Source organism: Protopterus annectens, chromosome 10.part0, assembly GCF_019279795.1.
Source record: "Protopterus annectens isolate FY-2018-M chromosome 10.part0, PAN1.0, whole genome shotgun sequence".
Lineage (NCBI taxonomy): Eukaryota > Metazoa > Chordata > Ceratodontiformes > Protopteridae > Protopterus > Protopterus annectens.
This window is the reverse complement of record NC_056744.1, coordinates 925270390-925297901: the sequence shown is the minus strand read 5'-3', so window position 1 is coordinate 925297901 and position 27512 is coordinate 925270390. Positions and strand designations below refer to the sequence as shown.

The 27512-nt window shown below is 39.7% G+C and overlaps 1 protein-coding gene across 1 annotated transcript in view; it reads left to right on the top strand.

The window, feature by feature from the left end:
- DPYD (dihydropyrimidine dehydrogenase) overlaps nt 1-27512 on the top strand; it is a 4342678-nt gene that overhangs the window by 2588338 nt on the left and 1726828 nt on the right. The window lies entirely within an intron of this gene.

Here is a 27512-nt window from a genome sequence, read left to right as displayed (position 1 = left end):
GTGTATATCTGGCTCCTTAGGTCTTGTTTGTACGTAGAGGCTTTCCTCCTGGGAAGTGATTGTTACAGTCCTTCCTAAAATTAAGGACAGTTCTAATCATTTCTGTCCAGTTTCCATGACCAGTATAAATATATATATATAGATATATATATATATATATATATATATATATGGATCTACTTCTAATTCCCAAATGTCCACTTCATCGAATGATGAAACATCGAGATTGCATTGCTGAAAAATTAATTTTATGAACACCTGGATCACCATAATGTAACTCTGGGAAACTAACCACTTGGCCACCATGGTGAACTTTGCCTTTTTCTCCACTATAGTGTGATCTCAGAGTTGGTATATTTAGTTAGGGGGATGTGAGGGGCAAAAACCCTCCACTTGGGTGGGTTTGATTTGCTTCAGTTTTGTTCTAAAGTGTTGGTTGTCAAGTGGTTAGTTTCCTGGAGTTGCATAATGGTGATTCAGGTGTTTATAAAATTAACTTTCTGGCAATGTCGTCTTGATATTCTGTCATTCGATGAAGTGGCCATTTGGGAATTAGAAGTAGTAGATCTATAAATATATACACACATATATATATAAAATATATTTATATTTTTCTTTCTTATATACATTTACATATATATTATATGATACGCACACACACACACACACACACACACACACACACACACACACACAGATATATATATATATATATATATATATATATATATATATATATATATATATGTCAATGTAATGTCCATGGTATTAGCTTATATGCAAATAAAGGTCCTGCTCAGCCTTACATATACAGAACAGGCTAGTTTCCAGAAGATATGATAGTCTGTAAACCAATGATGACTGTTACATGTTGTTAGTTATACAATTCAAACAGCAAGATTTGCTCTCTCTTGCTGTGTTGCCCCCTCCCTGACATAAGCAAGGCTTTTGATTCTGTGAAATAAGGATTATTTAGTATGCTTGGCACCAGTTTTTATATAATGGTTAAAAGTCTTGTACATTGATACTTTTGCCATATTTAAGATTAACCAGGTTTAAGGAATTTCTTCCAAATTGAAGAGTAATACCCATCCACATTGCCTTATTTTCTCTCCCATTCTGTATAGCCATTGACCCTCTCCACATGATTTTGCAGCAAGTTTTCATTGGCTAGGAGCTTTTGCTATCCCCATGCTTGGCATGTGAACAGCTGTATGCTGATGACCATGTCTTGGTGGTAAGGTGTCCTTTCAGCTGTATTGGTAGTATTGATTGGATTCTGAGACTCTCTGGAAGCGTTGTAGGGCTCTGTATTAAAAGGACAAGACTCTATACGTGAATCTAAAGATGTTGCCTTTTCCTAAGGATCTTCCTTTGTCTTTTGATAGGAAGCAAAAATATGTGGCATTTATGAAGAGGCACACAATGACAGAGTAGTTGTTCAGGGATATTGTAATGGTACTACAGTCCCAACATGTGTACAACTTGATCAGAACTTCACCTATCCTTCAATTTAAGGATATTGTTTGGGAAATCTTGCCACTGGCTCTGCAGTGTTTTAGGCATATTACTGTTAATCCAGTTAGTAAATTATAGAGTTTTGTAGTGTGACATATTTAAGACAATAAAAAGGCCATTGTCAGCAAATCCAGAAGCTGTGTAGCCCTTCTTCTGCCGATGGCGTGACATCTTCCATACATAATTTGGTTTGCTGTTTCTTCTAAGTTAAGTTTATTTCTCAGAGGTGCTGCAGCTGAAGGTATTCTGTGAATGAAAGTACTAGTGAAAATGGGTTGGCAAAATATATTATTCTGGGGAACTGCCCTAGATAGGTTGATCAGGAATAGGCAAGGCAAGAAAGTTAAGAAAGGTAGGCAAGTCTTTTCAATGGGCATCACTAACTTCCTTAGGTGCTGCTAGATTCATCGTACATGTTGTGTGTAAGTAGTTGCATCTATAGCAGATATGTCAAGGACATATCAAATAATATAATTGTCTTTCTCATATATTGGAGCCACTGGGGATGCACAAGCCAGTGCATTTCTTTGTGCCGGTCCCAAGCCCGTATAAATAGGGAGGGTTGCGTCAGGAAGGGCATCTGGCATAAAACCTCTGCTAAATTACGTATGCGGAGAACGTTTCATATTTCCATACCAGATCGGTCAAGGCACGGGTTAGCAATGACCTCCAGTACTGTTAGCCAATGGTGCTGGTGGAAATTGGGCTACTGTTGGCCAAAGGAGAAGAGGAGGGGGAAGGCATGCCGGAAGGCAGGAAGAGAGGAGGAAGGTTAGGAGTGTAGTAGTGAGAGTAGGAACTTTGAATGTTGGCAGTATGACTGTTATAGGGAGAGAGCTAGCTGATATGGAGAGAAGGAAGGTTGATATATTGTACGTGCAAGAGACCAGATGGAATGGAAGTAAGGCCAGGTGTATAGGAGGCGGGTTCAAATTTTTTATCATGGTGTGGATGGCAGAAGAAATGGGGTAGGGGTTATCCTAAAGGAATAGTATGCCAAGAGTGTTTTGGAGGTGAAGAGAGTGTCTGATAGTGATGTTTATAAAGCTTGAAATTGATGGTGTAATGATGAATGTTGTTAGTGCATATGCTCCACAAGTTGGGTGTGCGATGGATGAGAAAGAAAAGTTTTGGAGGGAGTTGGATGAAGTGGTGGTGAGAGTACCCAAGGGTGAGACTAGTGATTGGAGCGGACTTCAATGGGCATGTTGGTGAAGTGAACAGAGGGGATGAGGAAATGATGGGTAGGTATGGTGTTAAGGAGAGGGCTGCAGAAGGTCAGATGATTGTGGATTTTGCGAAAAGGATGGACATGGCTGTGGTGAATACATATTTTAAGAAGAGAGAGGAGCATAGGGTGACGTACAAGAGTGGAGGAAGATGCACACAGGTGGATTATATCCCATGTAGGAGGGCCAGTCTGAAGGAGATTGGAGACTGTAAAGTGGTGACAGGGGAAAGTGCAGTTAAGCAGCATAGAATGGTGGTCTGTAGGATGATGTTGGTGATCAAGAAGAGGAGGAGGTGTGTGAAAGCAGTGCCAAGGATTAAATGATGGAAGTTAAAAAAAGGGTGATTGTGAAGTGGAGTTCAAGAAAGAGTTAAGACAGGCACTGGGAGGCAGTGAAGAGCTGCCGAATAGCTGGGTAACTACAGCAGAGCTAGTAATGGAGACTGCTAGAAAGGTGCTTGGTGTGACATCTGGACAGAGGAAGGAGGACAAGGAGACCTGGTGGTGGAATGAGGAAGTACCGAAGAGTATACAGAGGAAGAGGCTGGCGAAGAAGTGGGATTGTCAAAGAGATGAAGAAAGTAGACATGAGTATAAGGAGATGAGGCACATGGCAAAGAGAGAGGTGGCTAAGGATAAGGCATATGGAGAGTTGCATGAGAGATTGAACACTAAAGAGGGAGAAAAGGACCTGTACCGATTGGCTAGACAGAGGGACGTAGCTGGGAAAGATATGCAGCAGGTAAGGGTGATAAAGGACAGTGAGGGAAACGTACTCACAAGTGAGGAGAGTGTGATGAATAGATGGAAAGAGTACTTTGAAGGGCGGATGAATGAAGAGAATGAGAGGAGGAGAAGGTTGGAAGATGTGGGGATAGTGAATCAGGAAGTGAAACAGATTAGCAAAAAGGAAGTAAAGACAGCTATGAAGAGGATGAAGAATGGAAAGGCTGTTGACCCAGATGACATATCAGTGGAAGCATGGAAGTGCTTAGGAGAAAAGGCAATGGAATTTTTAACCAGATTGTTTAATGAAATTTTGGAAAGTCAGAGGATGCCTGAGGAGTGGAGAAAAAGTCTTTTGGTAACTATCTTTAAGAATAAGGGTGATGTGCAGAGCTGCAGTAACTACAGAGGGATAAAACTGATCAGTCACAGCTTGAAGTTATGGGAAAGAGTAGTGGAAGCTAGGTTAAGAAGGGAGGTGATGATTAGTGATCAGCAGTATGGTTTCATGCCAGGAAAGAGCACTACAGATGCAATATTTGCTCTGAGAGTGTTGTTAGAGAAATACAGAGAAGGTCAGAAGGAGTTGCATTGTGTCTTTGTGGACTTAGAGAAAGCATATGACAGGGTGCCTAGAGAGGAGTTGTGGTATTGTATGAGGAAGTCAGGAGTGGCAGAGAAGTATGTAAGAGTGGTACAGGATATGTACGAGGGTAGTGTGACATTGGTGAGGACTGTGGTGGGAGTGACAGATACATTTAAGGTGGAGGTAGGATTACATCAAGGATCATCTCTGAGCCCTTTTTTTATTTGCAGTGGTGATGGACAGGTTGACAGATGAGATCAGACAAGAGGCCCCGTGGACTATGACGTTTGCAGATGACATTGTGATATGTAGTGAGAGTAGGGACCAGGTTGAGGAGACCCTGGAGTGGTGGAGATATGCTTTAGAGAGGAGAGGAATGAAGGTCAGCAGGGCTAAAACAGAATTTATGTGTGTAAATGAGAGGGAGGATAGAGGAATGGTGAGAATGCAGGGAGTAGAGTTGGTAAAGGTGGATGAGTTTAAGTACTTGGGATCAACAGTTCAGAGTAATGGTGAGTGTGGAAGAGGGGTGAAGAAGAGAGTACAGGCAGGGTTGAATGGATGGAGAAGAGTGTCAGGAGTGATTTGTGACAGACTGGTACCAGTAAGAGTGAAAGGGAATGTCTACAAGAGGGTAGTGAGACCAGCTATGTTATATGGGTTGTAGAAGGTGGCATTGACAAAAAGGCAGGAGTCAGAGCTGCATGTGGCAGAGTTAAAGATGTTAAGATTTGTGCTGAGTGTGACTAGGATGGACAGGATTAGGAATCAGTATATTAGAGGGTCAGCTCAGGTTGGACAGTTTGGAGACAAAGCAAGAGAGGCCGAGATTGCGTTGGTTTGGACTTGTGCCGAGGAGGGATGCTGGGTATATTGGGAAAAGGATGCTAAGGATGGAGCTGCCAGGTAAGAGGAAAAGAGGAAGGCCTAAGATGAGGTTTATGGATGTGGTGAGAGAGGACATGCAGGCGGTTGGTGTGAAAGAGCATAATGCAGAGGACAGGAAGAAATTGAAACAGATGGTGTGCTGTGGCGACTCCTAACGGGAACAACCGAAAGAAGAAGAAGCAATGTGTGGAGACAGGCTGTGCTTAGAGTAGTGATAGAGTTTCACCTGCAGGCCCTAATGAGTTTCAGAGCTGGTTGTTTTCAGAAATATGCTGATAGGTAATGCCCACAACATTATTTCACAAAAGGATATTAGTCCCTTAGAAATGATAAAGGCCTGGGACATCAAGTTGCTGCGAAGTTAGAGCAATGCTCAGTTAGGCTTGCAAGGTCTTACAATTTTTAAATCTTGGTTTTGTGAGTTTAGCAGCTCACCACTACATTTTACATGGATACATTTCACACTGCCACAGTTGCATAACCAGGGGCCCACAGATGGGCGAGAGACATGAGAGCATTCAAGCTATCCAATTCTGTGTGTACTGTGAAGGCCCTCTGATTTAAAACTTCTAGAAAAAAAAATGTATAGTTTTCCTGATTGCTGAAAGATATGCCCTCCTAAAGCTTTCTTTTGTTACTCATAGAGATTCCTATCTAACTGCTGTATTTTCAGGAACCATTATGGTTGTTGTTTCCAATATGTTGGTTCTACAAAATTGGAATAACACATCTCTAAGCGTTCTAGTTACACAGCCCCAAAATGGAAGCTTGAGGCTGGGAGCAAAATAAGGTTTTACTTGGATTGTAATGATTAACTCCGTTTATGCTTGGTTATTTTGCAAAGACTATGTTAGCTTTGAGCCTTTCCTTCAACATATGATTAAACTCTGCAATTGTAAGCCATTCAATTTTGCCCTAAATTGTCTTTGTGGTACCACAGGACCTTGCACAGCTACTAGGATTTCTGGTGTACAAGATGTCCACTATTATTCTGGTTGTTCAAACTTTCCTCTGTGAACTTAATGCAAGTTGTACAATGTGTAAAGTATGCTTACCTACCGAGGTATTGTTCCTCACCTCTCTCAATATATATATATATATATATATATATATATATCTATATATATAGTACAATGTGTAATGTATGCTTACCTACCTAGGTAAGCATACAATGTAATGTATGCTTACCTACCGAGGTAATGTTCCTCACCTCTCTTGATATATATATATATATATATATATATATATATATATATATGTATAGATATATATATATATATATATATCTATATATATATTTATATATATATATATATATATATATATATATATATATATATATATATATATATATATATATATATATACACATACATACATATATATATATACACACATACATACATATATATATATACACACATACATACATATATATATATATATATATATATATATATATATATATATATAGTACAATGTAATGTATGCTTACTTACAGAGGTATTGTTCCTCACCTCTCTCTCGATATATATATACATCTATATATAGTACAATGTACTGTATGCTTACCTCCCAAGGTATTGTTATGCACCTCTCTCTTTATATATAATATATATATATATATATATATATATATATATATATATATATATAGTACAATGTAATGTATGCTTACCTACCGAGATATTGTTCCTCACCTCTCTCTCGATTTTATATATATATATATATATATATCCTTACATTCACTGCTGCAGTATTCTTAACAGATGGGGATTCCCTGCGTGGAAGCCTGAATGTCCGGCCAGTCTACCAAAGACTACTTGATTTTAAAAGGTATGCCGAGCATCCCCCAAGTGCTCCTTGCGTTGTGTAGGGCATAAAGGTGACATTCAGGCCTACCATAATTGGAACTTCTTTGCTACTAGTCTGAACATATCTTTTTACTGTTGGTCTGTTTATCTGCATTTTCCACCAGGTGAATGCATTTTCATTCTCCATTAACTAACTGCACCTGTTTGCTGACTTCTTTTGCAGTTGCAGGTAAGTGACCCATTGGGGATTTTGTTTTTTCTTACTTTTTTTGTGCTCCTTGGGGTTAATGTCATCCAGGAAGGGTAAATACCAGTGTGGGAGTCAGATTCTTCATAAAGGCTGCTATGATAAGTGTCTTTCTTGTCTAGAAGCTTCTTATAACCATACATCTTTTTCTGTTTGCCAGGCGATCATTCCAAAAACCCTTTGCAATAGCCTTTCTTCCCTTTCCTTGTATCTTGAGAACCAGTGTCTTAAGGCTTCTTGTTAAAGATACAGTGGAAGGAATCTCCCATCCCAAGGATCAGCCATTAGGGAAGAAGAAGGTGAAAAAGGTTTGACTGGAAGTTTCTGCTGTCCAGCCTCTGCCAGATGTTTCTCCCAAGGATGTTACAAACTCAGAGGTTCACCTGGCTGTGTTGTCAGAAATCTCTGCCATGGCAATGTTAGATGCCAGTGAGGGTCTGGCTGGCAGCACATTCGAAGAGGCTTTACAGGTATCCATCTCAGAAGTTAGATGCCAGTGAGGGTCTGGCTGGCAGCACATCCGAAGAGGGCTTTACAGGCATCCATCTCAGAAGTTCATAGGCAACCATGACTTTATTTTTTTCCGAGGGGCCTAGGGGAGTTCCTCAGTTTTTGGTTGGAGAAGAAGTTCCTACAGTCCTACTACGGTTCTCAGCTGCTGTCCTGGATCTCAGCCTTCTCAGTTTTTTGGAGGGGGCATTCCCTTAAAAAAGAAACAAAAAATTAAACCCATTTCTTCTGCTCCTAGGGATCCATAAAGTGAGTGGCTGACCTTCAGTCTGGGGCTATTTACTGCTTTAATGTCCTTAAAGCCTCCTCAGGAGGTTTCTGTTCCTGCTCCTCCTTGGTCCTCTAGTCCCCTTAAAAGGCCTAGAGAATAGGATTCTTCTGCAAATGGGTCAGATTTGGATAATGACTTCCTTACTTATTCTACTTAAAGTTCTTCTTCTTCTTCTTTATACTGTGGATCAGAGGAGGTGGAATCTATTAGTCCAGATGTTGCTTTTGAGGAAATTTCCTTTGGGGACACACTTTCTAGGATGATGGAATTTTTTAAGTGGGATTGTGCTCAGGTCTCTGATATCCAGAAGAGGTAATATGAGTTGCTGCAGTTAGAATGCCCTAAACAAGTGGCTATTCCTCCTGTTTTGGCTACTTTAGTGGATGCTTTTTCTAATGCCTCTCATGCGCCTGATTCTCTGTCCCCTGCTCCCAAGAAACCTGACAGGTTTTATATGGTACATGAGGATTGTTCTTTCTTATATAAATGTCCTACTGTTTACCCCTCTGTCATGTCTGTAGCCACTGATTAGCCACCTCAATTGCTTCCTTCACCCAAGTTATTGCCTTTTGACAAAGATAGCAGAACTGTGGAAAGGTTGGTTAAGAAGGTTTACGCTTCTGCTACCCTAGCTTTTAAGGCCATTAATTATCAGACCCATATGTCTAGGAATTTGTTGGGTCTTGTTGTTCAGGCCTATCAACTTATTTCTGATTATCCAGACTCTGAGGGAAAAACTATTCTTTCCTTGCTAGGAACTTCCTCTCAAGTTTTCATTCAATTAAATGTAATTATGTTTCAGCAGATGCCTCTTCTAGGGCTGCTGTTTTTGGTTCAGTACTGAGGAGATATGCTGCGGTAGCATTGTTGCCTCACAGTAAGACACTGTCCGGTTCGATTCTCAGCTAGAGCGTCTTCTGCGTGGAGACATGTGTGAATGGGCGTACCTTCATTGAAGGTTGTGCGTCAGGCCTGGCAAGCCAGTACGTAAAAATAAACTGCCAATCATTAGCGGACCGGAGTTCCGCTGTGACGACCCCTGACTGGGAAAAGCCGAAAGACACAAACTGAGGAGGTATTATTTGCTTAGGCTTCAACCTCTACCTGATGATATTAAAGTTGATGGATATTCCTCTGGATTCTAAACTTTTGTTTGGAAAGCTACTGCTGGTTTGATTAAGTCCCTTCAGGATAAGGGTAAGGCCTTAAAGGAGCTTAAAAATGTGTTTCTTTCTCCTGTGCCTAAATGTCAAAAAAACTACTCCCCTAAGCCTGCCTTTGTTCTTAGGCAATCCCACCCTTCTACTAAAGGTAGAAAGAGTGGCAAACGGGCTCCTCCTGCTATGGCTACTCAGTTTTCAAGGACTCTGAAGCTTTCCTTTCCAGACAAATCAGGTGCTGTGTATGTCTCTCCATCTCTTCCCAGCCACTTTCCTCTTTGTCTTTCTATTTCTCCTCTTGTTTGGCTTCAGATAACACAGAATTCTTGGGTTCTGTCAGTTATTTATCAGGGATATTTCATGTTGTGGAAATCCTGTCCTCCTTTTATGGGCATTCCTCAGTCTCTTCTGGAACAACTTCCTTTTTTCCCAGAGGTTCTTAAAAATCTCTTAACTCTGTACTATTCAGGAGATAACGGTGTCCCAAAGGGAGAAAGGCTTCTACTCCAGAATGTTTCTAGTACCCAGAAAAGAGGGCACTTGGAGACCTACTCTAGACACCTCTCATCTAAACACTGTTCAGAAAGTGCCTTCCTATCGAATGCTGTCCCTTGAGATTCTGTTTCTTCTATTTCTCCCTCAGGCCTATTTGGTGTCTCTGGATCTCAAGGATGTTTATTTCCATATTGCAAACCATACTCTCTTCAGGAATTGCATTTATCTGTTGCTTCTTTGCTTTTTCAGTTCTCTGCTTTGCCCTATGGCCTTTCTACTGCCCCACTGGTGATCATCAAATGCCTTGCTCCTGTGATTGCTTTTTGCAGGCTTCAAGGAATCCATATATTTCCTTACTTAGATGACCTGTTGATTCAGGCATCCTCTCAAGAGACCCTTTTGTAAAATCTTCATTTTACCGTTTCCCTTCTTCAGAGCCTGGGGTTCACTATAAATTTCAAAAAGCCTTCTCTAACTCCTTCTCAGGATCATGTTTTTCTGTGTTGCAGAATTCAGATGTTGCCAACGCTTGCGTCCCTGCCTCCCATCCAAAGGCCTTAACTCTCATTTTTTTCCTTTACACACTTCTTCCTCTGGATTCCATACTGCCTGGGAGTTTCTGAGTGCTCTGGGTTTCATGGCATCAACCATTCTGATGCTCCTTCTGACCAAACTTCACATGAGTAGGTTTCTGTAGTTTATGAAATCAGTGTCGCTCAAAGATGCACATCCTCTAGACTTTGTAGTTCCTCTTCCTTGTCTCAGTCAGGAACTTCACTGGTGGATTCAGCAGTTGTGTCTGAATCCAGGGATCTCTCTTCATCCCCCTCTTCCCTCACCAGAATTGTTCACAGATGCTTCTGACATGGGATTGGGGTGACATTTGGCTCCCTAAAAGTACAGGGGGTGTGGTTTTCTCAGCAGAAAGAGCGCATCAGTGTCAAAGAGATGAGCTTTCTTCTGCTGACTCTTCAGGCCTTTCATCCTCTTTTTCTCTGCAGGGCCACTCAGGGTGTTCACAGGCAATACCACAGTGATGTGGTATATCAACAAACAGGGAGGAATGAGATATCTTCTTTGCCTGTTGGCACTTCTGCTATGGGATCTTGCTGTCAAGTATCAAGTGACTCTTCAGGCAGTTTATATCCCTTCTGGTCAGAACATTGTGGCACACACTTTGAGCAGGTCCTTAACTCAGTCCCATGAATTGATGTTTCACATTGAAGTGTTTCTGGACATTATCCACTAATGAGGTACTCCTCAAGTGGATCTTTTTGCCTCCCCTCTGAACAGACAACTTCCTCTGTTTTTTGCCAGAGTCCCAGGTCCTCTGGTGTGGAAGGTGGATGCCCTCTCATTTTCTTGGAAGAGGATGTTTCTTTATGCATTCCCTCCCCTTCTTCTCATTCTGAAAGTCCTAATCAAGATTCAACATGATTTTCCCAAAATCTATGTTGGTGACTCCATTTTGGCCATGATAGCACTGGTTCTCTCTGCTTCTGCATCAAGCCAGGGGCAATCATCACAAGTTACTTCACAGGGTGAATCTAATCACACAAGACAAGGGATCTTTCATCCATCCCCACTTATCCATACTTTAACTGACATTGTAGGTGATAGGATTTTGACTCCTCACAGTCACCTTTTTTCTGAGGATGTGCTGCAAAGTCATAAAGGAGGCTAGGAAATCCTACTTATCCAAATGAAAGAGGTTTTCTATTTGGTGTCTGTCTTGTAATCTGGACCCAGTTACTGTGGATGTTCCTTTGGTTCTTTCTTATTTGTGTGAGTTGCTCAATGCTGGTTTGGTCTATTCTTCTATTAAGGTCCACTTATCAGCTATCTCTGCTTGTTTGGCTTTTTCTCTGCCTTTATCTTTTAGATTTGACATTAAACATTTTCTTAAAGGTGTCCTTAATATTAGACCTCCCAGGAGGCCTGTTTCTCCTCCCTGGGATCTTAATTTTGTTTTGGAGAAGGTGACTCAGATTCCTTTTGAGCCTACTGCTTCAGTTTCCTTGCAGCACTGTTCCTGGAAGACTGTTCTTTTGTTAGCTCTTACTTCTGCCAGATGGGTTTCTGAGTTGCAGGTCCTTATGGCTTGTCCTTCCTTTTTGGTCTTTCATGGGGACAGGGTGTCCTTTCAAACTAACCCTTTTTTATGCCTAGAGTGGATAATGAGCTATCACTGAATCAATTTATTAATTTGCTTACTTTTTTTCCTTGTCTAGAGTCTGACAGTGAGAGAGTGCCGCATACATTCAACATGCATAGGCAACTCAGGGTGTATTTGGATAAGACTATTAGAAAATCTAATCAGTTATTTGTTTCTTTTCTTCCTAGTTCTTTAGGACTTGCTGTATCCAAGAAAACTACTACTTCTTGGATTTGTAAGACTATTTCCTTTTGTTACACTTGTCATGGTAAGAGCCTTCCTTCTTCAGTTAAGGCTCATTCTAGAGCTGTGGCTTCTTTGGGTGCATTATTCAAGGGCTTAGATACTAATTCTGTTCTTGAGGTAGTTACCGGGACTTCTGTGCATACCTTTACCAAGCACTACAAGTTAGATGGTATCTTGAAAGCTAGGGCTGGTTCTGCTAGCTGTTCTTCATAACTTTTTAGGGGGCTCTTCTGCACCTTCTCCCTCCAGCTTTGGCAGTCTCCCATATATTAAGAATACTGCAGCAGTGAATGTAAGGACATAGTACAGTTGTGTAAAATCTTACCATAATGGTAGATGTCCTTGCCTTCACTGCTGCAATATTCACTCCCTGCCTACATCTCCCTACTTTTTTGCTGTCCTGGATCTATAGGTAACCTCTTGGCTTTCTTGGACTGTGTTCCTACTGGGACATTCAGTTCTGATTATTTTAGGCCTGAACGTCACCTCTTTGCCCTACGCTATGCAAAGAGTGTGTGGGTGACATTTGGCATACCTTTTAAAAGCAGCAAGTAGTCTTTGGTAGACTGGCCAGACGTTCAGTCTTCCATAGTAGACATCTACTGTTATGGTAAGATTTTATACAACTGCAAAATATAAATATATACATATATATATATATATATATATATATATATATATATATATATATTTAAGTTTGTCAAATGGCACTCATATTGACATGCATAATGTAACCAAATGCTAGAAATTAATCTTGGTGCATGCAGAAACTGAAAAACAAAAAAGGAAAACATATTTCTTTGCTGGGAGCAAGCCACCCTGCACTCCCCACACCCCCTACTAATTATATATACTAACTCTGAGAATTCACACTACTCGGGGAAACGGTAAGTTCATCAACCCTGAGAATAGTTCCATCTGCTACTTTTGTCAACAGATCTGTTTAGTCAGCCACATTGTGCCTACTAACAGATGTTCACCAAAGCACTGTTCGACAAACGTAGTGGAACACACACACACACACATATATATATATATATATATATATATATATATATATATATACACATGTATATATACATTGATGCATACATATGTATAAATGGTGTGTGTGTGTGTGTGTGTGTGTGTGTGTGTGTGTGTGTGTGTGTATATATATATATATATATATATATATATATATATATATATATATTTTTTTTTTTTTACATGTGTGCATATTTACATATATAATGTACCTATATTTTGTCAGTGTTTGATTTCATCAACTCATCCAAAAGCCAGAACAACTGATCAAAAATAAGTTGTACCTGCTTTTGAGGGAGATTGCAGAACAGCTAGCCAGTTGGCTTTGTGAAATTTGTTCATTCCCCATGGGGTGCTGTCTTGGAGTTGGTATGCATAATTAGTCATAGGTGCCTTCTTCCCTGCAAAGAAAGTATATTTTTGTTTTGTTTTGTAGTCAATGATTTGGCTTTTGAACACTTAGGTGTTTGATGGTATGAGGTTCTATTTTGTTACATGTGGATGGAATGTCACAAATACACACACACACACACACACACATATATATATATATATATATATATATATATATATATATATATATATAATATGTATGTGTATTTAGGAAAGAGGCAGTTTCTTGTAAAAGTATTTAGCTGCCTTGGAAATAGAACTATTTTCTATGAAGAATTTCTCAGGTAATACAAAAACCTGGGGGAAAAAAGCAACAAAATATTTATAGCATCATGTTTGTAATGCACAGCAGAAACCTTAAAATTTGCTGATAACTACTCTTTGGTTTGAAAGTATTATTTTATTAATCTCTAGGGTTACATAAGGTAACCAGAAATGTTTGAGCTGGCTTATTGTAGCACGTAGCTTTTGTACTTTATTAAAGGTATTATTGAAATAAAATGTTTCTGCATCTTTTCAGTATCCATCACATCGGCTGAATGTCTGAGTCCCTAATGCATTTAGCTACTGTCAGAAGCAGCTTGTAGCTACATCAGAAATGCTTTTCAACATGTATTATTTGAATTCTGCTGTGTTGTTTGTATAAAAAGATATACTTTGATCCACTATTTGTCTGTTCTGACCCCATTTTGAAAATCTAAGCTCTAGGTTAGTTCCTGTCTTCGCTATTGATAAAGAAGAATTTAATTTACAAGTAAGCATTAGGGCTTTTCTTAGAAGTGATAAAAATTAACATTGTTGAGATATTTTAACAGATATCTTGTCACAGATGAGTTGAGAAGGAGATTAAACTAAGAATACGAGCCAAGCCTTGCTTTAGTGCAGTGCTGGCATGTCTTCAGGCAGGATCTTTCCCCACTGGTATCATTAGCATTTTCATTTTGAAAATTGTCAGTCTGTAGTGGAAGCAGTAAAATTTTGAACCTGTGGTTTAAATTATTGATTTTTTTCCTGTTAATATTGAAGTTGTTTTTCTAATGCAGATTCATAGGCTTATTTGGAGGTGGTCTCAAAAGACATTTGATGACCATAGGTTATTTATTTTAGGAGACTTAAATTTCTATGATCCCCTCGGATTATTAAATATAGTAGATTTTTTATATCATATTGCTACATACTAGTAACAAGAGTGTGCAGTAGGGAGGACCTTATCTGACACTCATATCAGTAATCTAGGGAGGAGCTTATCTGAAACTCATATGAGTAATCTACGCATTTCCCCTGAAATGGTAATTCTCCAATCACTTGAAAAGTGGTGAACTCTTAATACATTTCAAATTTAAAAATAAGCTTATATGAATGAAAGTATAATCGTAGTTAAGCATATGAAAAGGAAAATTTCGTCCAGGCTTACCTGACTGCGTGCCAGTTGACTTAGGATTAGTTTGCAATTTGGATGCAGAAGAAAAACAAGAAGGGCAGAGAGTCGGTCATAGATGCAGAAGTAAGCTGAAGTCCCATTGCAGGAGTTACGTATGTGAGAAAAACTGTGCGGGTCTGTAGTGCATATGAGTGAAGTAGCTTGTGGTGACATCAGCATACCATGCAGTGGTAGGTCTCTTGGGTAAATACATGCAAAACCCTACTGGTGGCATAGTGTAGCTGGCAAAAGCATCTGCTTGCCAAGATGGAGAGAACTAATAATAAAAGGAAAAATCTCTGGACTCCCACTGTACAATGGAATTGATGTTAGTGTTTTCTCTCACCTGACTTCTTTGGATGCTTGAAAGCAAGAACTTTGAATGAGCTAGTGACAGTTGGTGATGGCAGGGAGTTTAGAGGGCAGTAAAGTAGACTGCAAAGAATGTGAATATATTTATTTATAATTAGTTTGCTATAATTAGTTTGTTTTATTTATAGATTTTGTTTACTGGGAAAGTCTGTTTGGGTACCTGACCACTTTTGAGCAGATGTCCAGGGAGAAAAGCTCTGCAAAAAAATTAAACCACAAATTAGGTACAAGATATTACATACCATGAAGCAATTTAAAGTTTTACATGTATTCATATGACAGGTTTTACGTACAGTATTTACATTGATTTATATGAAAGAGGTTGAATCTGGCAGTTGGAACAGAGGTTAAGGCTGCAAGCTGTAGTTACTGTGGTGTACAGGGTTTAATTCTCTCACGCCTTGTTTGCCTAATGGGTGTCCTTAAGCAAGTCACTTATCCAGACATTGCTACCGGGTTGTCCATGAAAAGGGACTCTATTTCCAATGGGACTACCTGGTTAATATTAATTTTTAAATTCATTTGTTTTATTATTTTGTTCATTCACATTTTCTCTCTTACTGGATCTATATCTGGATATAAATCTGGTTAGCAGTAACATAGAACATAACTCTTTGAAAATACTTAACAAGAATATCAAACAATAATTGCTAATGCTCATGTTTCCCCAGATATGTGTTTGCTTCTCAGAATTGATGTGCTATGCTTCAACATTTTGCTCCATTAGAACAAGCAAGCCTTAAGTAATTGCAATCCGTGTCAGTTATTCTTTACAGGTTAAGTATATTTAGACAATATGAGTCCCTAAGACATTTTACTTACTCCATGAATTCTTTTAGTGAGGAACCTCTGTGGATGTTCCATTTGTTGGATATGCCTGGTTAGGTACATACCAAAGGGAGCATTGTACTCAGTGATAGGTCTGATGAATGCTGAATATATTGGAACAATAACTTTTTTGAACCTAGATACCATACCTTTGTTTGCAAGTTGCACAACATAGAATGATTTCCTCACTACTGTCAACATGTGATGGTCAAAAGCTAGAACTACCATCTATGTGTGTCCCTAAGTCGCTAACTGCTGGGTCAACTCTAAGGGGTGTGTTGTCAATATGATAGTTACCAGGGGTGGATAACTTTGGGAAAGGATACTGTTATGCATTTCTTGACATTTAGTTTTAGTCCATGGCTCTGTCACCAGTTATTTATCTGTGTCAGCCCTTCCTGAAAAGCATTTGTCTCAGTGTGGGATTCATTGACAGCTCCTAATTTGCAATTATCTACAGATTTAGTCATCCAGAGACCATTGACATTGGCCTTGAATTCAGAGACGTAAATGCCAATAAGGAGTGGTCCAAGGACCATCACTGAGGGACTCCACTTGTGACTGGCATCTTTGTAGAGGTGGACTCTCCAGTTCTGACTTCCTGGGTCCTGTCTGTGAGCCAGTTGGCTATCCACTGGGTGACATACAGGTTTGTACGTAGTCTTTCTAGTTTGTCAATAAGGCCAGAGTCAGGTATTGTGTCAAATGCCTTGATCAGGTTAAGGTAGGCCATGTGAAACATTTTGCTCTCTTCCATTGCTTTGATGACCTTCTCAAAGAAGTCCACCAGGTTGAGTAGGCATGACCTACCCTTAATGAAACAAGACTGGGTTGGGTCCGGTGTCTGGAGATTTAGTATGTCATTATTGATTACTTCCATGATAATTCTTTCCATGGCTTTGTATATATCACTATTGAGACTTATGGGTCTGTAGTTCCCATGGTCTGTAAATGGCCCACCTTTGTGTAGCGGGATGGCTATTGCTGTGAGGCATGAAGCCTATTTGAAGGCTACAGTTAAATTTTTATTTATTTATTTATTTATTTAAGTTTGATGACTGGGGAAGTCCACTGGGGCATAAAGAGCCTGTTTTCAGTCGAGGGCCGGGGAGAAAAGCTTCAAATATTGCAAGTTACATATTACATGTTACAAAAGCATAACAAATATTTGTACAGAACAATTAAAACATTTACAGAAATGTAATACATTATGTAATAAGCTTTTAGTGAGTTAACATTTAAAAACAAGGTTACTACCCCTTTTGGAGGTTGGGTAAATGAACATTTGTAGAAAAATAAATTTTAGTCAAGTAAGCTCTTTGTAAGTAAATATTAAACAAGTAGATACTACGCCTTTGCAGGTTAGGTGGACCATTTTGCATGGAGAGAGTACCAGAAAATTGGATTATGGAAAGTATAGTACATTAGATAGCAGAAAGAAAATCAGTCCCTGGTAGGGCGAGACTGTTTTAGGTTGAGATGAAGCAATAAAATTGGTAAATGGTAATGATTTCAGTGCAGGGTAGAAAGAGATGGGGTGGAGAAGGGTTTATGTTGGAGCGTGACATGGGCATTCCCATTTGGCTGATAGATGAGAGAATAGCTGAGATTTGAAATTGGTATGGTTTGGAAGGTTGTGAAGGTGTGTGTGTGGGTGGGGGGGGGGGGTTGCACTGCTGGACCTGAAGGAGATTTTGGTTTGTGGATTTGAGTTAGCGGTTGGGTACATAGGGTTTTAAGGATGTAATGAGAGATGGGCAGTTTGTGGGTTTAAAGATGAGCTTGTGGGCAATGGTGAGTTGTAGGTAACTGAGGTAGTTGGGGAGTTCAAGCCAATTGAGGCTGAGGAGGGAGTGGCAGTGGTGGGATGAATTTTTTGAAATTGTTGCAAATTTGCAGATCTTGTGGTATCAGGATTCAAGTTTGGATCATAAGCCAAGGTGGAGATTTGTGAACAGAGGGGCACCATACATCATGGAGGGGAGAAGGAAGGTGGATGCCAGGGTTTGACGGGTAGAGGGGCTGAGGAAGCAGTTGTGTCTGTAGAGGAGACCTATCTTTTGGTGTTTTTTTTTGGTTGCGGAGTGAATGTGGATATCAAATTTTAGTTCATCATCAATGATGATCCCAAGAAGCTTGGTGGTGGGAACAATTTCAAGGGGGATGTTGTTCTGGCTCTGTACAGTGAATGAGGTTTTGTCAATAATAGAGTTTTTGGTAGGGGAGAAGATCATTAGTTTGGCTTTATTTGCAGTTAGAGCTAAGTGGCTGGACTGCATCCAGGTTTCAGTTGTGGAGAAGGCTAACTGGGGTTTTGCAAGGAGCTTGGAGGGTGAGATGGATGAGCAGATGACAGTCAAGTCTTCTGCATATTGGATGACAGATGACTCTGGAATGGAGTGGTAAAAGTTGTTAATAAACAGGTTAAAGAGTAGAGCGCCAAGAACAGAACCTTGAGGGGACACCTGTAGGTGTAGGGAGGAAGGGGGAGGTTGAAGTTTTCCATTGGACAGCTTGTTGGCGGTTGGACAGGTAGCTGGAAAACCAGGCTATGGTGGAGGAAGAGAGATGTAGGGTGGAAAGTTGGAATATGAGTAGGGTGTGGGAGATGGTGTCAAAGGCTTTTGAGAAATCTAGGAATAGCGTAGATACAAATTTCCCCGAGTCTCGTTCAATATTGATGGTTTCCAGAAAGGAAAGAAGGGAAAATAGCAATTCCAGTGGTCCTGATACATCGTGTTTCATACTATTTAGAAGGCATCCTGGGATAGTGTTCTTGGCCTTAGAGAGAGCATTGAGGACGTGTTCCCTAGTGATAGCATTTATGGCATTACCGGAGTGAAGGTTGAGGGGGAGAAAGGGGTAAAGTTGGAGCAGAATTTGTCGGCTAGTAGGTTTGCTGTATATTCTGTACACAGTTGTGTATTGCTTTTAAGGTTGTGGACATAGTTAAAATGCCCTGTGGTTGTCCTTGGCCTGAGAGACCAAATTTACTTCAAATTTGGCTTTGATAGACTTTTTTTGTTCTCTGAGTCTGTTTAGTTTGATGAGAGTTCCTTTACCTGCTGGGTGCTGCACCTCCTAATTTTTGACATGACTTTCCTTCTGTTATACAGCCTATTGATTTTGTGATTCCACCAGGGTGGCTTGTTTTTGAGTTAGTTCTGTACTTCGTTCTGGTGGGTACAACTGCCCTTCTGCAGTTAACATGTTTTTTATAGGGTTTATGTGAACAGTTCCTCATAGTCAGCAGTGTTCTCAGGCTTTATGGGAGCTTGAAAATTTGACAGGTTATCAATTAATAGCAGGACGTTAGCCTTAGAGTAGTTCCTGTATATTCCAGGGTTAGCTGGGGGTCCAGAAAGATTTTTTGACTACAGTTGTCATGTTTATCAAAGGTGAATGCCCTTGCACCCCAGGTCGCGGACTACATTTCTATTTAGCAGTGCAGTAATGTCTGTATTAAATGCTAATAGCAGGGATTGTTTGCCAAACAAAGCCATGTTATACTGTTCTATGTTTAATTTGAGGACATTTTCAGTATATCGGTTATTAAATACGATATGTTTTGTCTGAAGGGTACTGGTACAATAGCACACTTCATAGTCATCTACAAAATTGTTAACCCAAGCTTCTGATTCTTAATTTGGAAATTAGTAAAAATAAACCATTTGATAACCAGGCAAGCACATTTGGGGAAACAGATCCTTTCATGAACAGTTTGGCAAAAATGGTTAGCTACGAGATTTTCTTAATCAGCAAGAACAAGCAAATATAGACAGAAGAAGTCCAACCCAGGATGGCTGCAGGATTTCTGTATACTTTTTGTATTGTTTTATTCACTGCCCCCAGTTCTTTACATTGAATGTCTGTCATTGTTTAGTTATGATTGTTTGATACAAGTAACTAAACACTTAAAATAATGCAAATGAAATGAATACTAACATTTGTATTTAAATATTAAATATTTATATATTTACATACAATATTCTTCTTCTTCTTCTTTCGGTTGCTCGTGATAGGGATCACCACAGCAGATCAACTGTTTCCATTTCTTCCTGTCGTCTGCATCTTGCTCTGTCACACCAACCCACCTGCATGTCTTATCTCACCACATCCATAAACCTCATCTTAGGCCTCCCTCTTTTCCTGTTACCTGGCAGCTTCATCCTTAGCATCTTTTTCCCAATATACTCTGCATCCCTCCTCAGCACATGTCCAAACCAACGTAATCTTGCCCCTCTGGCTTTGTCTCCAAACCTTCCAACCTGGGATGACTCTCTAATATACTTATTCCTAATCCTGTCCATCCTCGTCACACCCAGAGCAAATCTTAACATCTTCAACTCTGCCATGTCAAGCTCTGACTCCTGCATTTTTGTCAATGCCACTGTCTCCAACCCATATAACATAGCTGGTCTCACTACCCTCTTGTAGCCCTTCCCTTTCACTCTTACTGGTACTCGTCTGTCACAAATCACGCCTGACACTCTTCTCCACCCACTCCATCCTGTCTGTACTCTCTTCTTCACCTCTCTTCCACACTCACCATTACTCTGCACTGTTGATCCCAAGTACTTAAACACCTTTGCCACCTCTACTCCCTGCATCCTCACCATTCCTCTATCCTCCCTCTCATTCACACACACATATTCTGTCTTAGTCCTGCTGACCTTCATTCCTCTTCTCTCTAGAGCATATCTCCACCTCTCCGGGGTCTGCTCCACCTGTTCCCTACTCTCAGTACAGATCTCAATGTCATCTGCAAACATCATAGTCCATGGGGACTCCTGTCTGATCTCGTCTGTCAACCTGTCCATCACCATTGCAAATAAGAAAGGGCTCAGAGCTGATCCTTGATGTAATCCCACCTCCACCTTAAATGCATCCGTCACTCCCACCGCAGACCTCACCACTGTCACACTACCCTCGTACATAACCTGTACCACTCTTACATACTTCTCTGACACTCCCTACTTCCTCATACAATACCACAACTCACCTCGTCACCCTGTCATATGCTTTCTCTAAATCCACAAAGACACAATGCAACTCCTTCTGACCTTCTCTGTATTTCTCCATCAACACTCTCAGAGCAAACATCACATCTGTAGTGCTCTTTCCTGGCATGAAACCATACTTCTGATCACTAATCATCACCTCCCTTCTTAACCTAGCTTCCACTACTCTTTCCCATAACTTCATGCTGTGACTGATCAGTTTAATACCTCTGTAGTTACTACAGCTCTGCACATCACCCTTATTCTTAAAAATCAGTACCAAAACACTTTATCTCCATTCCTCAGGCATCCTCTCACTTTCCAAGATTTCATTAAACAATCTAGTTAAAAATTCCACTGCCATTTCACCTAAACACCTCCATGCTTCCACAGGTATGTCATCTGGACCAACAGCCTTTCCGTTCTTCATCCTCTTCATAGCTATCCTTACTTCCTCCTTGCTAATCCACTGCACTTCATGATTCACTATCCGCACATCATCCAACCTTCTCTCCCTCTCATTCTCTTCATTCATCAACCCCTCAAAGTACTCTTTCCATCTGCTCAACACACGCTCCTTGCTTGTGAGTACGTTTCCCTCATTATCCTTTATCACCTTTACCTGCTGTACATCTTTACTAGCTCGGTCCCTCAGTCTAGCCAATCAGTACAGGTCCTTTTCTCCCTCCTTAGTGTCCAACCTTTTGTACAACTCTTCATACGCCTTATCCTTAGCCTTCGCCACCTCTCTTTGCCATGCACCTCATCTCCTTATACTGTTGTCTACTTTCTTCATCTCTCTGACAATCCCACTACTTCTTCGCCAACCTTTTTCTCTGTATACTCTCCTGTACTTCCTCATTCCACCACTAGGTCTCCTTGTCCGCCTTCCTCTTTCCAGATGTCACACCAAGCACCTTTCTAGCCATTTCTCTTACTAGCTCTGCTGTAGTTACCCAGCTATTCAGTAACTCTTCACTGCCACCCAGTGCCTGTCGTAACTCTTCCCTGAACATCACTTCACAATTACTCTTTTTCAATTTCCACCATTTGATCCTTGGTGCTGCCCTCACACTCCTCCTCCTCTTCTTGATCACCAATGTCATCCTACAAACCACCATCCTATGCTGCCTAACTACACTTTCCCCTGCCACCACTTTACAGTCTCCAATCTCCTTCAGACTGGCCCTTCTACATAAGATATAATCCACCTGTGTGCATCTTCCTCCACTCTTGTATGTCACCCTATGCTCTTCCCTCTTGTTAAAATATGTATTCATCACAGCCATGTCCGTCCTTTTCACAAAAGCCACTACGATCTGACCTTCTGCATTCCTATGCTTAACACCATACCTACCCATCACTTCCTCATTCCCTCTGTTCCCTTCACCAACATGCCTATTGAAATCTGCTCCAATCACCAGTCTCTCGCTCTTGGGTGCAGTCATCACCACTTCATCCAACTCACTCCAAAATTTTTCTTTTTCATCCATCGCGCACCCAACTTGTGGAGCATATGCACTAACAACATTCATCATTACACCATCAATTTCCAGCTTCATAAACATCACTCTTATCTGACACTCTTTTCACCTCCAAAACACTCTTAGCATACTGTTCCTTCAGGATAATGTCTACGCTATTTCTCCTACCATCCACACCATGATAAAACAATTTGAAACTGCCTCCGATACACCTAGCCTTGCTCCCCTTCCATCTGGTCTCTTGCACACACAATATACCAACCTTCCTTCAGTCCATCATATCAGCTAGCGCTCTCTCCCTATACCAGTCATACTGCCAACATTCAAAGTTCAAACCCTCACTATCACAGTCCTAGCCTTTACCTGCCTTCAGGCATGCCTTCCCCCTCTTCTCCTCCTTCGGCCAACAGTAACCCAATTTCTGCCAGCACCCTGTTGGTCAACAGTACTGGTGGCGGTCATTGTTAACCCAGGCCTCATCCGATCCAGTATGTACTTCTGTACTGTTGTCTGCATGTATGATTTGGCAAAATGTTACGCCGGATGCCCTTCCTGACGCAACCCTCCCCATTTATCCGGGCTTGGGACCGGCACAAAGAAATGCACTGACTTGTGCATCCCCAGTGGCTGGGTTATATTAACATAACTATTAATATTTAAATATGTATTTATACATTTATATTTATAACATTTATATTTAAATTATTTAAATGTCCAGTCTTGTCACTGTCACCCTAATTACTTCATTGTACCCAAACTCCTTACCTACACCATGTACAGTGTTTTGCATACTACAAATAGTAACATAGTCACATGTATATAAATTCATGATTATATATTTATAATACATGAAACAAATGTTTTTTTCTACTATTTTTATGTCTACTTATGCTCCTTTATATATGCCTTTTTATGTATAACTTTGTATATGTATACATTCTGTTATTTTGTTTATGTTACTACTGAATAAGATTGCCGCCTGTGTCTTTTGTTGCTTGTATGTATTGCTGCTTTCCCCACTGGGCCAATGCTGAAAATGGACCTGTGCCCAGTTGGACAATCCCAGTAAACAAATGTCAAACAAATAAAATAAGTAAAGAAAAGTCTGTAATTAAGCAGTGTAAATTAGTGCACAGTCCTTAAACCCACATACATTTTGAAATTGTAAGCTATCCATTGCTGTGCTTTGCATCACATTGCTATGTTATAGGATACTGTTGAATACTATGTTAGTTGATTGCCAGTTCAGTTTAAGTGTATCCCTGGATAATAGCACCATGACAGGTTGCCACATTCTGTATAAGCCTTCAGCTGAAAAAATTAATTTCTTAAAAAAGTAAACAATGACTTTTAAATATAAATGCATTGCAGAATCGCAGCTAACTACTTAAGGTTATGAGTTAGTGAACTTTCACTAAGAAAACATTTTTTTCTCTCTGTTTTCATGTGGGAATTTGTTCCTTTTACATCCCATACATACGGTGTAGTTATTTTAGAATCCTTTAAATTGAGATAAAGTAGTTACATAAGCCATCATCTATCTCATTTAGTTGTCATGCAAGGTAGAATAGTATCTCTTTGTTATATATGATTCCTATCAGTAAAAATGCTCAGCAATCATATTTTTCTTAGAATATGTATGATTTCTCATTTGATTTCTGAATTACAATTGCACATTAGATGTAGTGATTTATATTATCTATATCACTCTCTGTCTCTCTCTCTCTCTATATATATATATACATATATATATATATATATATATATATATATATATGTGTGTATATATATATATATATATATATATATATATATATATATATATAGATAGATAGATAGATATAGGTACACACGTGCAAGCACATAGATGGATAGATCAAGTGTGTGTGTGTGTGTGTCTTGGTGACTGACACTAAAACAACTTGATCTGGTTCAGGCTAACAATGGAAGCAAGCTGCCTTGGCTAGGAGCTGGTTTAAAACATCCACTCTTGCTGGCATGATGTCAGCTCCAGAAAGGAGGGATTTGGACAAAAGGCAGCGAACCAGAAAACGTCTTGCAAGTACAGTATGTGAAGTTTTCCTAATGCAAGATTGCATTTAATGTGAATGGAAGCTACGAGAAAGCAGAAATATATGAAGAGTTGTCAGTGTGTTTTGATTGTAAGAGAAAGATAGAACTGGGGATGACCCTGCATTACTTCTGTAAAGTTAAAACCTGTTCACATTCTGTACCAAAGTAAGAGATTGAAGTACTGCAGAATTAGAAAAAGCCACTGAAAGACTGGACATACAAATATAGAAACATCAAATATATTTGTGTATGAGTGAATGTAACTCATCTTTTAATATCTAATTTAAAGAAACACATACATTATAAAAAAAGATATGTTGTCTGAAAGACTGACTACTGTGTGACAACCAAGTTATTACCCTAGGGCAAGTGGCTAACCTTGTCAATAGAAATACCCAATTTTAGCAGGATGGAGAACATTATAAATCTTGTATTGTGCATTGGAAATAAAACCTTACAAAGAAGTCTGTTGATTTGTACTGCTGCAGGCTTACTGTTCACTATTCATCATTTTGTAGCAAAAAAACAAACGGCAAAAATAGAAGCTGGTACAGAAACAATGAAAACTGAAGTTACGTTGTGTAGTATTGTATATATAGTAGCCATGAATCTCATAATGCTACGTCTACTTATTTTTCAAGGTAAACAATAACAGTTGCTTAATTAGATTTATATGTGCGTTTTTTTTTTTTTATTTGATTATTGGTTTAGCAAAATCTGGAATTTGAAAGAAATTAGTCCATTGACTATGGTCAGGAACAGATCTGTAATGTAACTTGCTAGTTTTACATTTTCTAAGTTTATTGTTTTGAAAAACTGTTGCTTTGTATCTGTATATGTGTGTTTAAGACTGTTTCTTTGTCCACTCAAACAGAACATCAGAAGCATTGCTGAGTTTTTTTATAACAAGAGTTTAATTATATTTGCATATAATAATGGAGTATTAGATGTTTTTCCCTAATGTATTAGTAAGATATTTTAGAATGAAAGTTGAAATACTTTGTGAAGTACATTGACAGAGATTTCATCTCTTGTTCTCAGAACAGGTGCAAAATATAATGCAGTGAACGTCACAATCAGCTGTGCATTTGAGGATGTTCACACAGAATATAATTCCACTGTGTAATTTGAAACATATATTGTATTTGTGGTACATTAGGCTGATAAGTGATCTTTGAGGTGTCAGTACTGGATGCTAGATTTGCCCCTCACGTTCATGAGTTACATTTGAAAGGGATGTAAAATTCACGAGGCATCTGAGAAGGGGAGCTATGTTGTACTTTAAAACATAATGTTGATACTGTTTAAGGCAGGATGTCAATAATATCGTATTATGTACTTCCATCTGTGTAATTAAAGTCTATAATTTGATTGGAAATCATTAACTGGAGAGTTTTATGTGAGCAAACGCCATGCATGGGCCTGAACATATATACACTCGTGATCCTGTGTCTTAGGAAAGAATAACAGTAATAATACAGTAATATAAGAATCTGATAACTTTCTAAGACCTCCTTTGTTGATGGTTTCTTACTTCATAACTATCTCAATTAAATATAGTTTATAAGTTTAGGATGGCTCCTGCTATTTGATTCTTAAATTGTAAGAATAAAAAAGAAAAGAAAAAAAATAGATGCATGGTTGCAGGCTTAGTGCCTTGGTTTGTCTAAATGAAGACAATACCAGTAGTATAAATAAATACATACATTTTAAAGCTAGGGCCTTAGCTTAGTAATTTTGCCTTTCCTGAAACTTTGTTTCATAATAATGCTAGAGCTGTCCTGTTTTACTCACAGTCTAAGGAACAAACATTTGTGCAGGAAAGAAAATTTTCAACGAATTCCACAAGACTCAGAAAGGCAAGATCTCCCCTTAAACCCAACTAAAGGAAAGAGGACCTTGGGTCATTTTGCATATGTACCATTATGGCTCCTTGCATAGTTTACAATAGTGGCCAAGCCAGCTCCAGTGGAATACAAGGATAAAACACCCAGACTATGGGCCAAGTTACCTGAATTCAGTCAGCAGCTCAGGCCCTTGCTAAATCTCGCAGAGCAGGATGGGTATGCTCACCCTGGGGGAGGGTGGGGCTGAGAAGAATGTATATTTAGTTATTTAACATTTGATTACCAGGAAAGTGCAATTTTCAGTGGAGGCCCATGGAGAAATGCTCCAAACATATGCCTTTGTAATGTGGAAGGAAACTGGAGCACCCGGAGGAAACCCACAGGAATGCAGGGAAGACATGCAGACTCTGCACGGAAGGCATGCCATCTGAGAATCATACTAGAGAACCTCTTGCTGTGAGGCGACAATGCAACCCGCTGCACCACTGAGCCATCCGTACAGCCACAGTCCCTCAGAGGAGGAGGAAGAGCAGCAGCATCACAGTGCACATCTTGAGGGTAATCTTTTACCAAGCTAACACCTGATGTAGGCCATCATGAGCAAGTGTATGGGAGTGTGCAGTTACAGAGGGGAGGCATTATAGGCCTCTGTGGTGATATGGGTAGCTTGCTCATTGCTTAGGGGTGGTGTTTGTAAAACAAATGCCCTCCTTTGCTGGGAAGCTCCTTGCATGATAGTCTCACCAAGTAGCTTTTGCTGACATACGGTACCTAGATAATTCCATAATGGTAACAGATGAGAAAAGTCTGTTTTAAAGAGGCATGGAGGAAAAAAGCACTTTTAAAGAAAAAAATAGAATACCTGTCAGAAACAAGTATTTGGCACAATGTGTCAGGGGTAGTGTGTGACAGACCATCACCAAAGAAGCTGAAAAATAAGGTATACAAAATAGTATTGTGACCAGTACTTCTGTATGGTACAGAATTGCGGGCAGTGAAGGCAGAGCAGTTGAAGAAACTAGAAATGATGGAGATGAGGTGCCTGAGATGGATGGATGGGATGCACACTGCTAGACAGATGAAGGAATGACATCAGAGCAGAAAGCAGTGTAGCTTCCGTTGCAGATAAAGTCACACAGAACAGATGATGGTAGAATGGGGACAGGTGCAGATGAATTGGGAGAAAAAGGAAAAAGTCAAGAGGAAATGAGTACATCCAATG